This window comes from Corvus brachyrhynchos, unplaced genomic scaffold (genome assembly GCF_000691975.1).
Source record: "Corvus brachyrhynchos isolate BGI_N302 unplaced genomic scaffold, ASM69197v1 scaffold46, whole genome shotgun sequence".
Classification (NCBI taxonomy): domain Eukaryota; kingdom Metazoa; phylum Chordata; class Aves; order Passeriformes; family Corvidae; genus Corvus; species Corvus brachyrhynchos.
In genome coordinates this window covers 1594593-1608888 of record NW_008238838.1, presented here as the reverse complement: position 1 = coordinate 1608888, position 14296 = coordinate 1594593, and the positions used below count along the sequence as shown (strand labels likewise).

General features: G+C 48.1%; 1 protein-coding gene across 1 annotated transcript in view; it reads right to left on the bottom strand.

Moving 5' to 3' along the window:
• The window catches only part of CDON (cell adhesion associated, oncogene regulated), a 55372-nt gene that overhangs the window by 35607 nt on the left and 5469 nt on the right, over positions 1-14296 (bottom strand). The window lies entirely within an intron of this gene.

Genomic DNA, 14296 nt, shown 5'->3' with positions numbered 1-14296 from the left:
TCTGCCTTGATAAATTAGACTCCGTTCCACCCAGAGGAGCTGGAGTCCAAAGTAAACAGCTTATCTATTGGAGATAATATTGTTTGCAAACAATAATCATTTGACCATCTATCATCAGGCCGCACTTGTTTTACAAGTTTCTATGAATCTACTGCTGCGATGCCGCTACCGCTCACAATTGCTCCAAACCTGCTCACTGAGACCTGTCATCTGCTGGCTCCTTCTGCTGGGCTTTACAGGCAAACCATAGCAATGAAAAAAACACCAGTATTAGTCTTGTTCTCAATTTATATTCCCAAACAAATGGTGCTTTCTCCTCTATCCTTTTGGGGCACCCATTAGATCCACTTTTATCTCCATGGCTGCTTCTAGAGAGGGCAGTCCTTTCCTTGGCCGTATCACACACGACCATTCAGCTACGTAAGATCTCACTTTCATCATCAAAAATAAAAACTACATCATTAAACCAGCAAAACACAAACTAACTATGATCCCAGAGGTCTTTTCCAACCTGAACGACTCTACAATAAATTGTTAAACCAGCAAAATACAAACTAAATCATGGAACCAGCAACCAGACTTGCACGAGGTGAGTCTCAGGAATGGTGTTTCTGACACTCTGAGTCTCAATCAAACACTGGTTTCTCCAAGAAAACAATAAATCTACAGCTGCCGTTCATGTAAATGTCCTATTGGCCTTGTGTAATGCTATGATGGATAAGATCTGAGCTCATTTAGCACAGTTACTTCATTTATCAGCCCGGCCATACCATTCCACTGCTGATAACACTCAACATATAGTTTAAACATCTCATCTATCAGCTGTGTATATAAACACGTATCCAACACACACACAATAACTGGGAGTTTTACTTGAGCACAGAAGCAAGTGCAGCAATACACATGCTTGGTAGGAGAAAGTCTCAGTTTATTGAGTGTTCACAGAGCCACTTGCTTTCCAAGAAGCTGGATCCGGACATCAACAGCAAAATTATTCCTGTGGTTTATTTAAAAATAACCTTACTTTATCATCGTAGCATCATGGTAAAATATATATGCAAATTAAGCATCAGGAAAAGCCTCCAGTTGTAATTAAAGAATCACTCTGGATTTATGGAGCTGTTTGCTCACTGCCACTTCTGCCTGCAAACTGCACTCTGGGTTACACTGACAGCTTGAGAGGGCAGCAAGAAACGCTGTCAAGTTCTGCTCCCGTTTCTGGGCAGTTTTATCTGATCCAGCAAATTTATTTCAGCTGTTGGGAAGACCCAGCAATCCTGTGGCCCAGGCTGGTTCCCAAGGCGAGCCAGGGCTGTTTTGGGAAGCCACAGATGGCAGAAGAGCCCAGCTGTGCCGAAGGGGTTGGTTTATTTGAATTCTCCCTCGGTTCAAGGGCAGGAGCGCTGCTCCACCAGCGCGCGCAGAGGACAAAGTAAACACCCAGAGAACTTGTTAACATCAAACACTTTGCTGAAGAGGGCTGGGGGCAATGTTGCTTTTTGCCAAATCTTCCCTCCACTATTTATTTATCAAAAGCAATGAAACGTATATTCTGGGTCAACTTTAACCCCAGCACATGGAGCTACTGGGTTATTTTGCAGCTGTCTTTTTAAACAAGGCCAGCTCATTATCTTTAACTAAACTTTATCTTTGGAGATCTACTTTATCCAGGCTCTGATTTCCCTCTGTTTATCTTTCTCCTTACATGTTCCTCGCTGCCAGTGTCAACAGCTACTCCTCTTTTGACCTACCAGTTTGGCTTTTGCAGGCTTGTGGAGTGGTAAGATCAACTGCAAAGCAGTGAGTACACACAGCGAGCCACAAAGACCAAAGTTCTTTGACTGGGGGGGAAAAAAGGAAAAACATTGGATTTAACTGGAGTAGGATTGTTCAGCCATCAACACTCAGGCATCTGAATGAAGTTTCTCCAACACCTGCTTCTGAAGGGATGGCAGAGACATCTTGCTCACTGGTAGATTTCGGAACACCGGGGAAGATAAGACCCAGCAACACAACATAACCCAAAAATGCTTCTTTCTTTTTCTCCTGCAGATGGTGACACTCCAGAAGCCCCTTGCTAAATACAGAGAAGAGGGCGAGACCACAGCTTGTAGTTTTTTGGTCTTTAGAAATCCTGTGGAGAAACTTTGCCTCTTTAATATTGTCTTAAAAAAGCCCTAGGGATGGAAAAACACGACCCTTCCCCTTTGCCATCTTTTCAATAACCCTGAGCTCCCATTTTGACAGCAAGTACCAGTCACTGGGGACCGGCTGGGATCTGAAAGAGGTGCACCTTGTTTAGATGTGGCTCCATTTTAGTGTCCTAGACTCCAAGATGAGCTCTGCCCAGAACAACTCTGCCCACTGTTCCTCGACTGGGAGGATGAATCTCCACCACTTGTGGATCAAATAGTCAAAGTTATTTTGGAGTAAGAGGTGTCACTGTCTGAGCATTTTAAACTAAAAGAGGAGTTATTAATATAAATAATATTCAAGGTTGAATAGAGATAGACATGGTTTTTGTGGATCAGGAAAATGCACTTTTCACTTTCACCGGCCATTTCTCCAGCCCAGCAGAAAGGCACAGCATGGCAAAGGCCACATTTCTCCCACTTCCACCCAGACCTCTTCACCTAAAGTCATCCTCTAGTTATCTTCGTGCAGCACTTGACCTCCTTGTCAGCTCTAAAGTAGGTTATTGCTCCTGGAGCAAGGGAAACAAGGAAGATAACGGACTTGTGTCAGGGGGAGGGGTCATCCCGACCATTGCAATGGATGCCTGCCCCTCGGAAGCATGCTGCACACACAGGGGCGCCCACAAACGTGTGCCTGGCACTTCTGGATGTAATTAGCAAGATGAAGTATTTCTGCACATGATATAATTCTAGCTGTGTGCCTCATTTGTCACTGACCCTTTATGAAAGGAACCCCTCAGCACAGAGCTGTGGGGACAGGCGTCCAGCAGCTCCCAGTTTCAGCCCCGCAACCTCTGGAATGCCATGTGCAGGCAAGAAAATAAACCATCCACACTAACTCCAAACAGAGGGGAAGGGATGGTTTAACTTTCCTTAAGAGCACCAGAGGTTTCCCAGCACAGGAGGAGGGCTGTCCCCAGTGCCAGACAGGCACACCAGCCTGGCACACAGGATGCTGCAGGGCAGCTGGCACATGGTCACACGGCTGTCGCGGCCTGGAGACCTGACCAGGATGGACACAGGCCATCCCAGACCAGGGAGCCTGTGGGCTTACTGAGGCACCCTACTGAGCCAAGATGGGAAGACACAGGCACCAGACCAGCTGGGATTTCTGCAGCCCTGGCAGTGACCCTCTTGTCGCTTCCCAAAGCTTCAGTTTGTCACTGTTTCTCCAGAAACCGGTGGTTTTCAATGTACAGCTCCACAAGTCTGGTCCTGGCACTGTAACTTAACCCTCACCAAATTAACTCACTCCTACCCATGTTTACCCCCAAATAAGGTTTCACAGTCTAAAAGATGACAAAATGCTGTTTTCCATGCATTCCCATGGTGTCAAGCTCCAGTGTCCTTCCAAACACAGCTGAGATCCTGCCCCACTTATTTACTGGACCGTGAACTTCTCCTCTCCACCCTTGCAGCTGAGGGCAGAGCCACTATGAAAAGAGCATTATCTCATCCCCATTTTGGTTTAGCTCCCTGAATCATCTTCCTGCCATCTCAGACCAGCTGGCAGGACAATACCAGGACCTGCCTTCCCAACAGCCACCACCCCACACCTCGGTCTGTTTCTGCACTCCCGCTCCATCTCTCCCTGCTCCAACACTCTCCCAACCTTCAGCGAGCTGTTCCACGAGGAACAGCTAAACGAGGAGGGTTTTCTGCACTACCCAAACGCTCCAGGTCCCATAAACGCTGGGTAGAGCAAAAGGAGGAGGAAGGAAACAGCATGCTCAGGAACAGAGGGAGTTATTCAGGTTGCCCACTCCCCCTCCAGGAGCTGACAGCCTTTGCTAAGAAGCCCAAGGAAAAAGTGACTGAGCACCGCTGCTTCAGAGGCAGCACTGCCCACCAGCTGCATCGTGACAGCCCTCTGGAGTATACCAGCTTTGGATATACAGATTTCCCATTTTTCCTAAACAGCAGCAACTCAAAATTGATTCATCCCACCTCACTTCATAATGTCATGTGTGATTTAACACCCGAAGCACAGCAAATTGGTTTTTTCCCTAGGTCATTTATTAGAATTACCAAGAAAATTTCATTTTAACTTGCCATCTGTACAACAAAACCCACAAATTTTCAAACCACCTAAATCTAGAGCAAATGAACCCCCTTGAATTAGCTAAAATACTCTGGCTTCAGTGTGAGCAAGCTGAGTTAGATCATTAAATCTCACAGTAAGACACCTTAAAAAAAAAAAAAAAGAAAAAAAAAGAAAAAAAGAAAAAAAGAAGGTATTGAAGCCTGTGGCATTCCAAGAGAAAGCAATCAGACATTCCTGCCGCTCAGCTCCTCAGTGATCTCCAAAGCCTTTGATCACTGACTGTCTTCATGCTGTCCTCCTGGGGTCTGGCAAAATGAGTGTAACAGCTGGCACATAGACTTCATTAGCTTTCTGGGCTGGGAGGAGGGGGGTCCGGCCCGGGAGCCACGGCAGCTTGCCCGCGGCTTCTCGGACTGACCTCGCCGGTTTATTGCCGGTGTTTCGGGGCCGGGACACCTCAGCAGTGCCGCGCAGTTGCCAGCGGTGAACGCTCACCGCGCTGCTCCTAAAGCCACCCTAAAGCCACCCTAAAGCCACCACTGCCAGGCGGGATGCGGCAAACGCATTCCCAATGCCAACCCGCAGGGCTCAGAGTGCCAAAAGGCAACGGAGCCGGCCGAAGCCTCATTTTTATGAATGCTTAATGACCACTCAATCATTAACATCAACCTTTAAAAAGCAAATGCAGCACCTACAGTGTTCATTACCCTCCCCCTCCCCCCCTTTCAGGGTCTCAATCGAGTCAGTCAAGCGTGCAAACCGATCCTGTCGCCAGCAAAAGCATTTCCTTTCACTGTGGTCAGCCAAAAGCAGGGGAAAAAAATGGAAGTGACTTGGAGTTATGGCACCAAAAAGGCCAGACAAGCAAGGAAATAATCAACTCCACATGAGCCACTTCGAGCCCATCACAATGAAAAGGGCCTACGACTAACCCCAGGAAAGGTCAGCGGGACTATGGGGGTCAGAAGCTGAAAAAGGCAATAGCGAGCAGCTGCCAGCTGCAATAAGAATCAATGTGTTCCTAATTACACTCCGAAGAGAGGGCTCGAGCACCGGGAAACGCCGGGCTGTAATCACAGCTTGGGCAAAAAACATTCAAGTGCTCCCGTTTTACTCTTCTCCACCTCGAGCACTGGAGCTGCAGTTTATGTGTTACTAAATCACAGGAAGCCAAGGGCTGGAGATAAGGAGCCAGGCAGCTACAGAAGGGTTGGGGATTTTGTAAAAAATGCCGTAATTAAGCATTTGTGCTGGAATTATGGCATCACCAAAGAGAGGATTTCGTGAGTGTAAGCAATAAAATTACGTTCTTCAAAGGGATTTTGCATGTGCTTTTAGGAAACACACGGAACTCTGCCGCACAGTCCCATACGCCTGGGATTTTCTCAATCCCCCAAAAAAACACGTGAAAGGGAAAATCCAGAAAAATCAGTTTGCTGACAGTAACCCTATAAACCAAGCGTGAGAGACACAAACAGGTCAGAAAACAATGAAACGGACGCCAAGGGATCCACAGAAACACTGAGTGGAGAGGCAGTTAAAAATTACAAGAAAAAGCATCCTTTGATGTTCTGTTCATATTTATTTACTACATTTTAAACAAATGAAGGTGCACCCTCCAGATCCTTATCAGAAGGATAAGGATCTCCTGAATAAAGGAGAGAAATTACAGTTGCTCAAACTTTGCAATCCCCAGCTTGGATTTCAGTAATGCCTCCAACATTTCTGCCCATACTCATGCCTGGCACCCACATCCAAGTGCTTCCTATGCAGATTCCCACCTAAGGATTCAATTGGTATTTTTACTTCTTTTTAGGTAACGTATATTTTTATAGGCAGCCTCACATGGACCTTTTTTCTTGCTTCACACCATTTAAACCCCCCCATGAATTAGTGATGAATCCAAAGAGCAATTTTGGCAGACTAAAGTCCCTTATGAATTGTGCAGCAATTTCTAATGGCATGTCACTTTTCATAGAATGGCTTGGATTAGAAGGGACCTTAAAGACCCCAAAGTTGATATTTTTGTCAAAATACAGAGCAAGTGTTTGCTCGGGTGGCAGATGGCAGGAAAAACACACAAAGCCGAGCAAACGAAACAGTGACTGAGTCCCAGAGAGGACAGGGGATCCCACATCCTGATGGCCTTCCTCAATAACCAGGTAGATGTGTTTCCTACAAAGCTACAAAACACCCTAAATAATGTCACTAATTTACTCAAACTGCTCTAGGTAAGGTCCAGTGGCACAGGACAAAGGTGACACAAGAAGAGGTTAAGCAACTGAAGAAAAAATAGCAGTATTAGCTCAAACCATGGCCAAGAGGCTGTGTGCCTCAAAGATGGAGAAGGAGGTCTTTTTTATTGGATTTTTCTATTTTGCTTTCAGGCCTGGAAAGTCTCATGGTTGGTATCAGCTGTTGGACTTGGATCAAAGTTTAGCCTTCCATTAATCTTTTGAGTTATATGTGAGGCTGATAGCGAATTTTTTTTTTTTTAGAAGACAGTTAAGATTACTCAGATACTTAATTTGCACTCCAATATTTCAAAAACACCTTGACTTTAGAACCTTGGTCCTGGCGTACATATGGTCTTGATAGAAGAACGCATGCTTTGGCATGGACAGGAGGAATGGATTTGGGAGCTGAGGGGCGGAAATTTAACAGTTTGTGTACTGGGCCTCGGCACACACAGATGAAAACACTCCCGAGTCACGACTCTGCTCCCGAGACACATCTGTGCTCCGAGGGGGGAGAGCTGGGGTTCCCATCCTGCCATTCCAACACCGGTCACAGCGAGACAGGCATCAGGAGAAAAATAAATAAATCATCCCAGAAGCCACACTTTCTTCTCCACAAACAGGCATAACAATTAGTTTGATTTTATTATTAACTTCAGCAAAAGAGCTGAGACAGTCCCCCTGCTGCCACACTAATGAAGTGGGAATGGCTCCTGCCTCCTCTGGCCTCGGGGGAAGCGAGAGAACAGAGCATTAGCCTGATACACAGTTCTGCTGGGCTGCAATTACGCTTAAATGCCTAAATCAGGGCTTTCAGCCCCCAAGGGAGCTAAGGGTATCATTAGTTTAACAGTTCCATCACAGTAGGCCAAATACATACAAAATTCTCACCCTTTGCTCTTCGAGGCCCCCCAGACCTCCCCTGCCTTGATCTTTCCTGCTTAGGCACTACTTTGCCTCATATTTCCATTTTCTTCCCCACATTTAGCTCAACACCTGTGCCGTACCACTGAAGGGACACCCGGGAGAGCTCTGCTGCCTTCAGCCACGTCTCCAAGGGTCCTTCGGCCAACACCCCCTCCCTGCTCCTTCCTCAGGGCTGGCCTCAGCCTCGGGAGGAGGCGCCTGCTTTACTTCTTCAGCTCTGGTTTTTAGCAACAGTGAGATTTCGCAACCAGTTTTTCAGCCAATTTAAAGACGGGCTGCTGCCGAGGAGGGCAGCAACACCTTCCTTCAGGACCTGGCTTGCATTCTCCTATCTGCACCAGGGATCCTGCGGCCAGCAAGTGAGTCAGATCTGCTGGCAGATCCAGCTGAAAACTCAGCCAGAGGAAAAATGAGGTTCAGTTTTCACCTGGATGAGGGAGCAGTTTCAGCTCCCCATGCAGTCCTGGAGCACCAGCCCAAAGGAGGGGCTGGGAATGGACATCCAAGAACAGGAACTTAGCACTTCAACAGCATGAGGCCTCAGATCAACTCATGAAGCACCACCCTGGTGTGTTTAATAAGCCCTGGACTGCAAGAATGTGTGCGAAAATGAAGAAAAATATACAAAACCAAACTCCAAGTGAGCCATGCCCATTTTCTCAAGGGAGCTAGGGAGCTCACCATCCTAATTATCCGAGCTACAGGTGCACACACCACAGCAAGCTGGAGTACTGCCTCAGGGGATGGTTTTTTCCCTCCAAGAAGTTTGCATTTTGCATGCCAAGGACCATCACCCATAATTATAATTTGTCTATGGTTTCTAAAACCAGAATCCAGCATGAATAAAAAATAAAAAGGACTAGAACCACAGGCTTGTTCTCATCATCAGAAAAACCTGTCAGACTCTCAGACAAAGGTGCTTGTGTCCACACAGGCTGCCTAAAGGTCCACTTCCAGCGGCACTCTCACACCTGGGCAGTTCAGCCATGAGAGGATGTTGATGGAAAGAATTGGAACCATGGCTGAGCTCTATTAGAGGACAGCAAGCTCATTCCTGAGGCAATTCCAGATGAACACTGACACCTCGTCCTTTGGTAGCCTCCGGCAAGCAACAGCTCTGAAAAGCACAGACAAATGGGTTCTTTTAGCTGTGCTAGCCTGAGTCCAACTCGGTCTGTTGTAACTTGCAGGGATCCATGCTATCCATGAGCCCTTAAAGGGAAGCACAGCCATTAAATCCACACCTGCAGCCAGAATTTATAGCAACCTCATCTACTGCTGTCTTACATCATAGGCAATTAGGAGCCTGTGAACTCATGGCTGCAGGATATGGGAGGTGCACTGGAACAGGAGAGCCAAGCCTGTGTTACAGCACAGTTGTTAGTCACCTTAGAATTCACCGTGCCTGCGGATGGCTGGAATTGTGCACAAATTGGAGCAACAGACCCATTTGGACTCTGTTCTCTAAACAAAAGTGCTGCCCTGCACTCCAAGGCACTGCTTCCCCTCCTGTTACAGCTGTCCACACGCTGTCACAGGTAATGCCAACACTCCCTGCTGCTGGACCCAGGCTCCAGGCAGAACAATGCTTATTAAAAAGCAAACCAGCTAACCAGGGACAGCTGAGGGAGAGAGCAGGAAAGACCCTGGCCTTTCCTCCCCCGATTAAAACAAGCCTTCACACAATCCATCCTCCAGCCTTACAGTAATTCAGTTTTACTGCACTCCTCCCCTCCCTTCCCCCATGCTCAAAAGACCAAACCTGGTTTCAAAATTGAAGTCCGAGCTCTCCAGCAAACACACACTTCTGCACTTCTTCACCTCGAGGGAAGGAATCCTGACACAACTGACAATATTGCTTAGCAAAACGAGCCCCTTTGCCTCAGGCCCAGATAAAAGCAGCGGCTAGGCAGAAAAGTAAATGAAAAAATTGTCTTGGTCAGGCCAAGTTTGCTACAACAAACCAACCTGGCTCCCAGGCAAGGAGAGGGGTAGTGGAACATGGGGGAAAGAGAGGGAGGCTTTGGGTTGGCTTTGCTCAGTGGTGTTGCGCAACAGAGCACCGGGCGAAGCTTCCCGCCTCCTTCCTCACGCCAGCAGAGCCGAAGGAGAGCGTTGATCCAAGCGAGGGAGGCAGCAGTCATCATGAAGCTCTAGCCTGAGGGTTTGGCTCCTCCAGCCCTCCTGCTTCACTCACTGCAGCCAAGATCAGCCCTGCCAGCAGCAGGGACCCCTGCCCAGGACTGGGGACACTCAGGGCAGCACCGTCACAGTGCTGGGTCGTGAGTCAGAGCCCAAACCCCCTCCTGCAAATCAGGGCCATGGCAGCTGTTCCCAGCAGAACCAGTTCAAACACGAGCAACTGATAGGAAAGGAGTTAAGTTTCATCACTGAGACCAGGGAGAAATTTCCGCCAGGTTCACCTGACTGTGCCCTGTTCTCACTTGCACAGACACATCCTGCTTTGCCCAATGGGATTTCTGTTCGGACGTCCAACAGCAGACTGGCAATTCCTGGAGACACCTTCCCAAAGGAAGATGGATGCCACAGCTTCGCCACATAGCAAGAAAGTTCCAGACTCTTCATAGCACATCAACTCCCCCACGAGACTTTAATGCCGAGCTCAGCAACATGGGGGCCCTGCAAAGATAACCGGCTGCCGGGATTGACTCCATCCCACGTTAGCATCCATCAGATAGCAAGAAAAACAAGATTAAGCAGCACTACAGCATTAGTCTTCATTTAAACTTGGCAAAGAGAGCAAACGTTTCTTTTTTGTTGGCCTCTGTGTGTGTGTGTTTTTAAAGCAGTCCCAGGCTCAGCCAGGGAAAGGTGCCTGGACTGTTTAATGTTGGGGGATTAGAAGGGACAACACTTGTACACTTGCCAGAGCCCAGATAAGCAGCGAGTGCTTGGGTTAAGCAGGCGAGCATCTGCCCCCTGCAATATATACATTGCCCCAGTGAAAATAAACAGCTTCACACCTTTGGCTCAGAGAAGGAACTTGAGCTTCTTCTACATCCTCAACCTGCAGCCTCTCCACTCGAGGACGAAGGGTCAGAAGGGTGAAGGTTACTCGCAGTTCCCTTACTCCAAGTATAAGGCTGGAAGCTTTCTGTCTCCTCTCACACTGGGTAGAGTCTTTGCTGCTGCACATCAGACCTGGTGTTGGTTCCTTGTGTTCTCTGTGCCCAGAGCTGTTCTAGACAAACTCCAAACATGTACACTTTCTATGTGTGCTGGTTACGTACAAGCCACAACAAACACAGTGATTAGGAAAAATGCTAACTTGGAAACTGGACCTTTTTTTAAGTGCTCAGCCACCAAGTCCGTAATCTAGAAAACCACACCTCAATTTAATGCTGCCACCCCAGTCACTGGAGATCACAGGGCTGAAGACTCCAGCCACACCACTGCAGTACCCACCTACAGTCTGCTCCAAACTCCTCGCTGGTCCATCCCAATGCACAATTTGGAAGTGCAATCTGCACCCCAAAACCATGCCTCAGTCTGAATAGCTGAATTTAAAATGATATCATTAAGTTTGAAATTTCAACATACTTAGAGAGTTTTGATAATAACATTTTTGATTACATCCGTTGCCAGCTTCCTTCTACACCCTGACAGAGATTTAAAGTATACATTCCTATTTCATTCTGCAACAGAGATTAGTGGCAGGAACAGAAAACATCTTCTGTTCCAAAAAACCCTCGGGGTTTTCCTCCTTCTCTTGCATCTTATTAGAGGAGTCTCAAATCTCCATCAAGCTGTGATACACTGTCACTGCAAAGCATTTAAGGCAACAAGTATCTGAGTGCTACACTAAAACACACCTTCGGAACAAGCTTCTGAGAAACAAAGAGCTTTCCAAGGCTATCCCAAAGGTGAAAACGCTCCCCAGCAGTAACAGCCCTCAGGAAGCTTTATGAAAATCTGAGCCTACGCTCAAGCGTATGGCACGCAGAGCCCTAATTCAAGAACTTTTATGAACTCTCATTGTGGGGAAGGGGGGGTGAACAAAGGAAAACCACATGCTATTGTTTATTTTGACTCCACAATATATTTAATCTACATGGAGTTGGAACATTACACAGCAAAACTCCTCAGCTCCCAGAAATTATGTACAGCCAACAGCAGCAAAGCCCGTTCTCCAAAGGGAGAATGACATTTTAAGTGTGTTATCTTCACCCCACACAGCACAGAAACTCTCTGAAACGCAGCTGAAAGCTGCCACCAGTGCTTCCAACCCTACACCCCAAGACCATGGGATCAAGGCAAGGCTACTGGCACTCATGGCACAAGGAAAGCCAAAGCTGGGGACTTCCACCAACCTGACCTTGAGCTATTGCAGCTTTTCTCAGTAAGACACTGACTGCCTGGGGAGGTCGCTGAGCAGGAGGAGGATGCCCCAGGCATCTCACACCCTCCTTGAGCCTATCAACAGGAGCAGACTATGATGGATTCCAAGATGTTAAAGCAACAAGACCCAGCTTATGAGCTGCCAAAGAGTTATTCCAGGATATCCATAGGGATGATAACAGATCTCACTACGTGAATTCCATTGCTGTAGCTGCACAACTCCCTGCCAGCCTTGTATGCTGCAGGAGGTGTGCTAACAAGGACTGCCCATGTGTCACTGGAGGCCTTCAGTGTCCAGCTCCAGGATACCCCTGAGTAGCTCCAGAAGCCGTGGCTCTGCTGATGAGTTACCAGCCGCAGATGTGCCCTGGCACAACAGAAGAGCCATCTTCCCAAATACCAAATTTCTGTTCAAAGCCACCCGCTGCCATCCCCTCGTGCCCAGTGAGTTCACTCCGCCAGCCCCAATATTCCAGCTCCTTTGCACAACTTCTCCTGGACACAGAGCCCGCTGCCTCGTGTTGGGGTACAGTCACTGCTGCTGAGGGACCGGAGCTGGGCAAGCTCATCCCGGGCAGGTGCCAGCATCGACACTCTCACCTGCGGTGAGGAGAATGCACAGACAGGTGATGTCATGGCCAGAGCAGACAGGTGACATCACAGCCCCAGCAGCCCACAGGCACCTTCTCTCCATCCTACACTCAGTGGGGCTGTGGTTTATCTTCTCCTGCACCTGGGAGCAGAGGCCTTTGGCACAGCCCCATCCTCGCCCTCCGCTGGGCCGGGGGCTGGCGCAGACACAGGTTGCTGTGAGGTTTCAACAGGCTGAATGAAACGGTGAAGAAAGACACTTTTCAGAGGGGGAGGGGAGGGGAGGCACACACGTACTGAACAAATCATCTGCTTGGAGCGCTGGCTCCTACTTGTTCTCAGTTATATTATTCACTCAAGGGTGGATTAATCCATCACTGCAAAGGAATCTCCTGATCTCAGAGATAAAGGCAACAAGTCATGCACTGACTGTCTGTGGATCCTCCTGGAAATGGCCAGCCTTTCTCATGGCCTTATTTGGGCTGATCTATCAGCTCTCAACTAACAACAAGCAAGAAGAAGAAAAAAAAAAAAGAAGAAATTAAAAACTGAAAACATACCACCTGACTACAATAACTTCAAGTGGATTGATCTGGAAGCAAGCAGGGAATTTCAGCTCCAAACAATCACTGTTTGTTTCAGAAGGGGCCACATGAACTGTCCCCTTCCACTGTTGTTGCTCCCCAGGAGAAGAACAGTCACCTGGGTCGTTACCTTCCAAACTTGCATGGAAAAAGATTAATTTCTTGCGAGATTCTTTAGAGTGAGGCCTTTTACCCAGATAAAAGGTTTCTTTGGAAACAAAACCCCCTAATGCCATCCCCTGGCAGGAGCATCTCCAGCTAGAGCAGGCTGCACTTGGGCACAAGGTGCCTACAGAAAATACAACAGCAATTCCAGGAGGTTGGACATCTCCAGCATGTCTGTACTTCGGTGCTTCAGCAGATGCCAGGGAGCAATTACAGAGACATTCAGGATCTGTCTGCTCTTCACCTAAGATTAAGGTGGGCTGAGAACCTCCCCTCTGGCTGGAGCTGGCAGCCCACGATACCAGGGGCTCACCAGCACACAGAAGGCAAGCTGACAGGGAATACTTCACACGCAATGCAACCCTCAAACACGTTTGCAGAGACAAAACACTCTCAAACCCCTCCAAAAATGTAAAACTGTGGTGCCCAGCCTTTTTGCCAAGACTGTTTCAATGACGGCCTCAAGCCTTTTAGTCCTTGTCTTGGCATTTTATAGGTTCACTGCAAGGAAAACCACGGGCTGCAAGGCAAAGTCTCTGCACACTGCAAGGTAGGAAACATTAAACTTGTCTTTGAATTAAACAAATAAGACTCAACCACTTGGTTCATTATCAGATTCAATGGTTGGAGTCTGTGGGGAAAGCTAAACAGCAGAACCCAGGGTATAAATCAAAGGCATGATCAGAGAGACAGGTGAGGCCGAGGGTGTGGTCTCACCTCTCAGCTCAGCCACATGGAGCTGGGGATGGTCTCCTCCTTCCCCAGCTCCCCTCTGCTGCCAAGCTGATGGCAATATCCCAGCTAAGCTAGTCTTGCTCACTCCAGGCTTCAGGGAATGATTTTATCCCTTACCTGTGCTGTTTCTGTGAGCTGGACTGGTTCAACTGGGCATTTCCAGAGGCAGGAGATGGAGGGGGCTGGCCAGAACCCCTCCCTCTCTGCAAGGCACCCACCCCGGCTCAGCAGCAGAGCGAGCGCACAGGATCAGGAGACAGCAAAGCCAATTTAGAAGCCACTGCTGCCAAAAGGGGCCATCCCCCCACCAGCCCCCCAGGGCCTTCCCAGTCATCCAAGTGGAAGATTTAGCAACTCTAACTGCGGAGCGAGATCCAGGAAAGTTTGGGGCTTGGGTACATTTTTTTCTGAAGGGTTAGCTGGAGTCACTCCCCTGCGGCTGCTCCACTGCTGGATTCC